This window comes from Camelus dromedarius, chromosome 21, assembly GCF_036321535.1.
Source record: "Camelus dromedarius isolate mCamDro1 chromosome 21, mCamDro1.pat, whole genome shotgun sequence".
Taxonomy (NCBI): Eukaryota; Metazoa; Chordata; class Mammalia; order Artiodactyla; family Camelidae; genus Camelus; species Camelus dromedarius.
In genome coordinates this window covers 21,199,251-21,208,271 of record NC_087456.1, presented here as the reverse complement: position 1 = coordinate 21,208,271, position 9,021 = coordinate 21,199,251, and the positions used below count along the sequence as shown (strand labels likewise).

General features: G+C 40.7%; 1 long non-coding RNA gene across 1 annotated transcript; it reads left to right on the top strand.

The window, feature by feature from the left end:
• Positions 1-717: 717 nt before the first annotated feature.
• On the top strand, positions 718-5,057 carry LOC116148649 (uncharacterized). Its single transcript, XR_004132164.2, has 3 exons — positions 718-796; positions 3,821-4,006; positions 4,101-5,057. It is a non-coding gene; the product is annotated as an uncharacterized LOC116148649 (long non-coding RNA).
• Positions 5,058-9,021: the final 3,964 nt, after the last annotated feature.

Here is a 9,021-nt window from a genome sequence, read left to right as displayed (position 1 = left end):
TTTTCTTGGTGAACTAGGAGGCAGTAACTGGTTGCATTCTGCTGGACACTAGAGCTAGAAACTGATCACTCCTTTTCACAACCATGCTTCCAAAAACAAACAAAGAGTCTTGTTCTTTTCTGAAGAATAAAGTGTCTTTTCTACTCTTTATTGAGGCTGCTGAGCACCGCTGGGTTTTATTATCACAAAACTAATAAGGGGTTAAGGACGTTGACTCTGGAACCAGACTGCCTAGTTCAAATCCTCATTATCACTGTTTTGTAATGTTGGAGAAGGAACCTAGTCTCCATGCCTCAGCTTTCTCATTTGTAAAATGGGGATGCTAATAACAGGATTTGCCTCCTAGGTTTTAGGAGGATTAAAGGAATTAACACATGTAAAGCACTCAGCACAGCATCTGGCCCACAATGTGCGCTCAGTACGTGTCAGCTATTATTACTGCCAGGAGAGGTGGCAGGGATGGGTGATTGGAGTCATTGGAACAGCCCCTGCAAGGAAGGAGACAGACCTGAGCAGGAGCCCGTGAAAAGTTGCTGAGAAGGAGCCCAGCTGAGGTTGGAGGGGATGCATCTAGTTCATTCAAAGACTGTCCTTGTGTGTTTGCCATATACCAGGGATTGGGCTGGGAGCTAGAACCACAGCCGTGAATCATACAGTTTCCATCTGTACAGATGGGGTTACGACATATGTGGGTGGGTCCATGCTTCTGGCAACCCGGGGAAGGGACAGCTGGGGAGCGCCACAAGTAAGGATGAGATGCTGCTCCGGGCCAGGTGATTTGGGTCGCAAGAAACAGGTACCCACGTGAGTTTGCTAAGTCCAAAGAGGCTGAGCGGGCAGGAGGTGCTGTGGGGAACAGCCGGTGCTGCAGGTTCTCAGATTCAAGAGCAGGAAACAGGACGCAGCGGAAGGAGCCTCGAGGAACAGGATGGACAGGAAGGGAGGCTCCTCTGGTCTCCTAGGGCTTCTGGTTTCTTCAGCTCCTCCTCTGTGGCTGCTCTGCTCATCTCTCCTGCCCAGTGTCTTCTGCTTAATTTTCTCTCTAACGGCCACTCTTTTTTTTTTTTTTTAACAAAATCTTCGCAGCCGATTCACAGTAGAGCTGGTGGATCTGCTGGCCTGAGGTTAGATACCCAGCCCAGTCCATCAGCCGTGGGCAGGCAGGCTATCCTTTCATCTTAGAAAACTCATTACAGTTTGTATCCCTGTACAGTTAGTATTCCCGTAAAGTAAGTTTGCATTTTCATTCTCATGTTGCATTGTCAAAGCAAAAAGAGAAATTTGGGATGGTTTTGTTCAAGTTTCTTGTGCTTTATCAGAACATCCTCTGGCCACAAAGGAACTGAGTAAAGGGTGAAAACGGCGGCCCATGCTTTTCCAGCCACTTTCTGCTCAGGTCTGTCTCCAATCTGCCAAGTTCTCCGTCTTTTTCCAGAGCCTTCTCCCACCTCTGTTTCAAAATTATGTCATTCTTCTGGATTCTGTCCTGGTTCGTCTCGTGTCTCTCCCCTGGATTTTTTTCACCCTTTATTCTTCCCCACACCTAACATTTTAATGAAAAATTTAAACAAACAGAAAAGTTACATCTAGATTCAACAACTCACCTTTGCCATATTTTCTTTCTTCTCTCCCTCTCTGTCTTTTTCCCCTTCTCCCTCTCCTTGTGGAGAATAAATACAATCTCTTACATAATTCCCATACCATTATTGCACCTAATAAAATTAACAGTAATTCCATATCTTCTAACCTCTTGTCCATATTTAAGTTTCCTGGATTGTCAGCCCTAGATGTTTGACTCTGTACTTCCACCTCCGAACTATATTCTTATGTTTAACCCAGCTGCCCTCTTCTTCACAGTGAAAATTCCCTTGGTAGAAACCAAGTAATGTTAAGTTAGCCATCCGAAGAGGCCAAAGGACTCTGGGGTAAGATGTCCTATCTATATCTCCCAATGTCCTGCCTTGGGAAAAGAAAGGTCAGTCCATTTCTTTGGAGCTCTGTCCACATTGGGCATCCTTTGTCAACCTCTGTAGAGTTCTTCACAGTGATTTTCAGTGATTCACAGCTGGCTTGCCTCTGGCCTGAGGAAGTTCTGATAAAGCAAAATTTCAAGAAGGTATTATGCCCATCTTAGTTGTCTCATGAATGGCAGTCAAGTCCAGGTCAAGAGAGAGAAGGTAATACAGGTTATTCTGAACCAGAATCTGTCTGTGCCAGAGATGAAGGGAAAACATGTTCCAAAACTCTCAGGCCTTACATGGGTGTCACCAACCTTCTTTAGTGTCAGGTGGGCCTTGGCAGCCTGGAAATCAATTTCCCCAAGCTCTCGCTGGCCTGCCCACCTTCTGCAGGAAGTTCCTCTCTGGAACCAATCACAAATGAGTAAAAGTATCTCTTACAAGAAGAAGATGTCTCATGTTTCTGGAGCCAGAGCCTGAAATCAAGGTGTGGACAGGATTGAGTCCTTCTGAGGGCTGTGAAGGGAGGATCTATTCCAGGCCTTTCTCCTTTGGCTTGTAGATGGCTGTCTTTTCCCTGTGTCTCTTCACCTCATCTTCTGTGTGTGTCTGTCTCCCAATTTCCCCCTTTGATAAGGCCACCAATCCTATTGGATCAGGGACCCACCTCACTCCAGTATAACCTCATTTTAACTAATTCATTTGCAACAGCCCTATTTCCAGATAAGGTCATATGCCAGCGTATTGGGAGTTAGGACTTCAAGATGTGAATTTGGGGGTGGATATCTAACAAAGGGATTTGAACCTGATCTCTGATGGGAGAAGCTTGAGGACCATCCAATTGTACATGAAGGGCTGGTGCTTAGGAAATTATTTTGTTTTAATCACATGACAACTCGGAAAGGAAGGGAATTCAAGCACCATTTTACAGATGAGAAAGCCAAAATGTCTCAGCAAACTTATCTCAGACAATGTGATGAATTAGGCCATTTCTACTGAGGGCTAATCTCAGCCATTTTTCTTAATTTTATTCTCAAAATGGAGTCTTTTTTTTTTTTAAGTTTAGAATTTGTGGGTACCTTCATGTTGACCAACTTGAATTAATAACTAAAAGTTTTTGGAATGCTAAGACTGATTGTAATAGGGTGATGGACATATGGGTAAATTTTTCTTTTCTTGATCCAGTCTCTATTTTCCAAATGTTTTATAATGTAGGACTGTTTGTGATTAAATTTTTTCATTAAAAAAAATTTTTTTTTACTTTTTTTTTTTATTGAGCTATAGTCATTTTACAATGTTGTGTCAATTTCCAGTATAGAGCACAAGTTTTCAATTATACATGAACATACTCATTTAAAAATTTTTGGAGTGAGTTAGAGGGGCTGAGTTCTGAATATTCACCTCTGGAACGGCTAAGACCTTCCTCACCCCTAACCCCTTGGCACCACCAACCCAGCTGGGCCTCTCTGCCCCTGCCCTCCCCTCCACTTCCTGCTCTGTTCCCAGACATGGGAGGGGTCTGGGGATGGTCACTGAACCCAGCTGATCCCTTCCAGACTGGGCTGGTTTTTTAAATTGACCTCAGCATCTGATGCACTTCCATGAAGGAACCTCAGGCTTGCTAGAGAGAGAAAAAGAAATAAGAATAGATTTCCCAGACTTGGCCATTCCCCTCCTCCCCAATCCATTTGGCCAGAATAGGGAGTGAGAAGGGAGAGCGGAAGAGAGGAGGGGAAAGGAGATGAAGAGAGAAAGGAAGAGCCCAGAGGGGAGAATTCTATTGACAGAGAAGAACTTGCGGTTCATCCGCCTTGCATTCCCATCTTCTCAGCTGGAGAACATTCTTCCTTGATAATCTCCAGAAATCCTCTCAAAGACAAGACACCAAGGCCAGACTAGCGCACAGGCCAACAAGATTTGTGCTGAGTGGGTGAAGAGTGGGCCTGCACTACTGCAAGTCTCTGGAAGAAGAGATTAGCAGCATCCACCGCCCCTGTGAATGCTGTCTTCACGTCTGTTATTTATGAATGTGCTCCGAGTGACTTGTGGTAAGCATCAAATCTCAGGCATCAAAGAAATCTGGTCAATAAATTCCTAGAAAGCTTCTTAGGCAGGTGGCCATGATTACTTTTCTATTTGCAGAACCACCCAAAGATGAAATCCAGAGGTGGATCCAAGAAGAAAAAAGCTACTGTTGCCTCACTTATGACACAAACAATATTGTCTAGTGTGTGATGTTTGTCCTCAGTCTCTTCTCCTTCCCGTTTCTGAGTCTCCCTGTAAATATCCAGCTAATCTCAGCACACTAGGAGTCACCAGCCTTCCAAATGCCCTCGTCAGGCACACCCTTGAGACCTACTCTCTGCAGGCAGCTCCTAAATCCCTCCTCTTCCCCACCTGTGTCCTATCAACACGGATGCAGAGGGAGCATCAGGTCCTAAGCATACAGATCCCCCCCTTTCCCACGGCAATTTCTGATTTAACCTATAAAATGAGGGGCAGGGGGAGAGACGCTTTTCTGTGCTCTTTAATTTCCAGTATGTAATAAATTTTGCCTGTTTAAATTAATCCTTTAATAAATGAACAAATGACTGAATGAATCTTCAGGACATGCAACAATACCGTTTTATTAAAACTTAATTTGGAATCTATGTAATAGCAGAGAAAGAGAAAGAACAAAAGAAAGTGAAAGAAAAGGAAAAAAGAGAGAGAGAAGCCAGAAAACAACAATGGCAGTGAGCATCTGGTGTATTCTCCAGGCACCAGCCTGGATGCTGGCGCTATGAGGAAGGCTCTTCTCCCAGGACAAGCAAGGCGAATTCGTGGTGGGGAGAGGGAGAAAGCAGCATAAGACATCGTAATGTTTCCGCACCTGTGTTTATGTTAGTTAGAACTTGCCTTTGTGAAGAATGATGACACCACCAACAGAGGAGTTTCTGGGATGAGACAATTGCCCCAAAGATTCATTGTTTTAGCTGTGGAGGGTATCAGTTTTATTTGTCCCCTGACATCTTGCACTACCTTGGGACTAAGGCACCATGGGTGGCCTTGACTCACCTGATGACATAATGCCTAGAGGAGTTCCCTCCAATAAAGCCCTGTCACCAATTCACTTTTGGCTTACAGTCATCATTGCCGGTTTACATGTAAGTATGTGTCCTGGGTCTGGGGGAATAATTCCCGATTTCAAATCCTATGTCTTGTTGCCAGACCATAAGTCAGGCCATGTGTCCTGGTGTTTTTAGTTCTAAAAATTCTCATCATAATGTCATATGGTTCTAATTGTACTTATAAGAGTTTTTTTATTAAAAATCTTTCCACTATAAAAATAATATAATCATATTATTAAAATTCTGGAAAATTAGGAAGAAAAACAGCACCCATAATACCTCCATCCTGCTGTATAGGTATATACAAGTATATAATTTTCTCAGCATATTACCAAAATAAATACACAATTTTATATCCATTCTCCAACCAACATTACATTTTTTACAAAGCATTGCTAATAAACATTTTAAAAGAACGAAAGGACAATATTTCATTCAAGAGATTACTAAAATATATTAATTATATTTCTATTTGTTTTTAATTTTCACAGGTCTTCATAAATCTACAACATGTACCATTGTAATGTATTTTCCATATTTAAAATTTTTATTTAGTTTCTTTAGTACAAGTTGAATTTCAGGCTCAGAGTATGAATATGCTAATGACTCTTCGATACATATTGCAAATTGCTTCCCAAAAAAGTCGTGCTACCAATACGACCATCAGCAATGTCTGAGGGTGTCTGTTCCACGTCATCACTACCAACAAACCAATGTGCTGAGATGAAACTTGAAATGATTCTCATGATAGTTTCATTGAGCTATGCCTCTCCCCATCTTAGAAGGGAAAGTACAGGTACAGAATGGGTGATAAACAGATACTGATGATGGTAAGCTGACCAGGGGTGTTTTTTAAGCCAAATGTTTGGGGGAGCGGGGGCACTTAAATGATGCTCCAAACCACAATTTCCAATGATTTATCTGAGGACTGCTAGGAAACAAAACTATGGCAGGTAAATAAATGGCCTGCAGCAATCCCAATTAGGAGAGCTTTTTCAGAAGAAAAGGCTTTTGGCAGATTTGAGTCTGAAGCCAAACTCCAAACAATTCTAGGTGCACTGCCTCACACGATGGGTCCGATTTCTATGTAAATACCTTGGAAAGCATTACTGCCCCACAATGGTCTTTTCAACTCTACTCAGAGTTGCAAATATAGACTTTATTATTTTCTAATATAACAATAAATGGTGGCTAGATACAACTAAATAGCTATTTACTGATAAGGGAAGGTGAAAATAGCATTTACAGGGCACTTACAAAGAGCCAGGCCCTTCACATTGGTTTTGTCCATTTAATAAGCTTGAATCTGGCAAGTAGGGTTATAGCTCAGTGGTAGAGTGTGTACTTAGCATGCACGAGGTCCTGGTTCAATCCCCAGTAACTCTATTAAAAAAATTTTTTTTAAATAAGCTTGAATCAAATGTGCTGGTCCTTCAGTCTCACTTGGCAGCACTGGAAAACTATGTTCCAGGAGCACAGTGACCAAACTTCGGGCTCCTTGGCTGGGTCTCCCCAATTTCAGATACTGTCCCTCTCTGGAAGCAATGGAATAGCAGTAGCTGTATACCCCGAGGAAGTAAAAATGATAGAAAGGTATTTACTAAGTTCCATGAGGCTAATATGCTAACTGATGATACATGGCAAATGGTTGACATGCACTCTCCTGACTAGATGACTGTTGTATTTATATACTAATCTCTCTGAAAATTACTGCAACTTTTAACATTAGGCATTATTCTGGATTTTAGCAACTTTTTGTGCGGGTCTTAGTATATTTATATGACATCCTAGAAAAACTGACCAATTCTTAGCAGGTAAAACTATTTGGAAATGTGGCCATTTTAAAGATTTTCAAGGTAAATTTCTGATAACTGTGACTAACTGTAGTCAAATAAAAGTTTGCAAATCATGTAGGCAGCAGATACAGGGCATGGACTCCCAGATCTGCCTCTTGCTAGTCTGGCCTTCCTTAGCCTGTTTCATCATCTGTAAATGGGGCAGAATAATATATACTTATTACTTGAGAAAACATATCCAATGTACTCAGCACAGTGCCATAAATGCTCAATAAACATTAGTTATGTTTACTACTACTACTACTACTACTACTACTACTACTATTATTATTATTATTATTATTATTATTATTATTATTATTATTATTATTATTATTATTATTATTATTATATTACTATGATGATGATGAAGGAGTCCATCAGATGAAAGCACAGGATAAGCAGGGATGTTTAGTCCCTTGGAGTTTGGTATAATCAAATCATTAAACTACTTTTACTGAAGGGCTAAATTCCTTTTGGGTTAATTAGGGAGGTGAAACTGACTATGTCTTTAAGTGTGAAAAATATGTATTTGCCTTCAGTCTTTTTTTTAAAGTGTCTGGTACTTAGTAGATGCTCAATTATACTTGTTGAATAGAGGTAAAATTTTCAAGTTGAGGTATACTTGACATATAACATTAGATTACTTTTAGGTATACAATATAATGATTCAATATTTGTATCCAGTGGATTCTTGAATGACTCAGGAGTTACAGGTGATGTACTCTGGCAGTCGAAGATCAGTGTATAACTTTACAGTCAGCCCTCTATATTCCAACAATTCCACATACGTGGATTCAGCCAACTATGGTCATGTAGTACTGTGGTATTTATTATTGAAAAAAATCTGATTATAAGTGGACCCATGCAGTTCAAACCCATATAGCTCGATGGTCAGCTGCATATTGTAACTTGATCCACCACAGTAAGTCTACTTTATATCTGTCACCATACATTGTTAGAAAATTTTTTACTTGTGATGAGAATGTTTCAGCTTTACTCTCTTAGCAACCTTCAAATGTGCAATACAGTATTTTTAACTGCAGTCACCATGTTATACATTATATCCTCATGACTTATTTATTTTATAACTGGAAATTTTGACCCCCTCACCCATTTCACCAACCCCCACACCACCCCTCCACACCCCATGCCCCATCTCTGACAACAACCAATCGGTTCTCTGTATCTATGAGCTTGGTTTTGTGCTTCGGGTTGTTTGTTTTTTGATTCCACATATAAGTGAGATCCTACAGTATTTACTTTCTCTGTCTGATTTACTTCACTTAGCATAATGCCCTCAAAGTCTATCCATGTTTGTCACAAATTCTTTGCCTCCAGCCTTTTATTTTTACATAAATTTATTATTTTTTAGGGGGGAGGTAATTAGGTTTATTCATTTATTTTTAATGGAGGTACAAACCCAGGACCTTGTGGGTGCTAGACACACACTCTACCCTTCAGCTATACCCTCCCCCACTGCCTCCAGTCTTAACTCTCAAACTCCCCACTAACCCTGCTGCCAATGTGATATTCATACAAGAAAACCTGATCATGTCTCTTCCCTCATTACCCTCCCCAGCAGCCCAAGTGTCTTAGCCGGATAGGCAAAGCCACCTAGGACCAAGTCCCTGGTCATTTTCCAGCCTCCTCTCCTGAGACTTCCTGCCTTCTTACGTATGTCCTGGTTTTACAAAAATGCTTGCCTCACTAACTTTACTCATGCTGTTCCCTCTTCTTGAAACACCCTTTCACCTCTTCTTTACTTAATCTATTCCTACTCATCCTTCAAGGCTAATGCAAATTCCTATTTTTTATTTAAAAGAAAAGAAAAGAAAAATTTGCATAATAATATCATGTTTATGCATGTTGATATATGAATATCATGTTGGAAAGAAGTCAAAATATCTGAAAATACAAACTCTTAACTGTTAGTAGTTATCTGTAATCATTTTCTTCCTTATAATAAGAAAATAGTTTAAATATTAAAATTTTTTTAATCTAAAGAAAATTGAGGTGTCACCCCTTCCCAAATGCTCCCTGACCCTGAGGTTTGTTTGGTGCTCCCACAGGACTCCTGAGATGACTTTCGTGGAGAACGCACCATACCATGTTGAG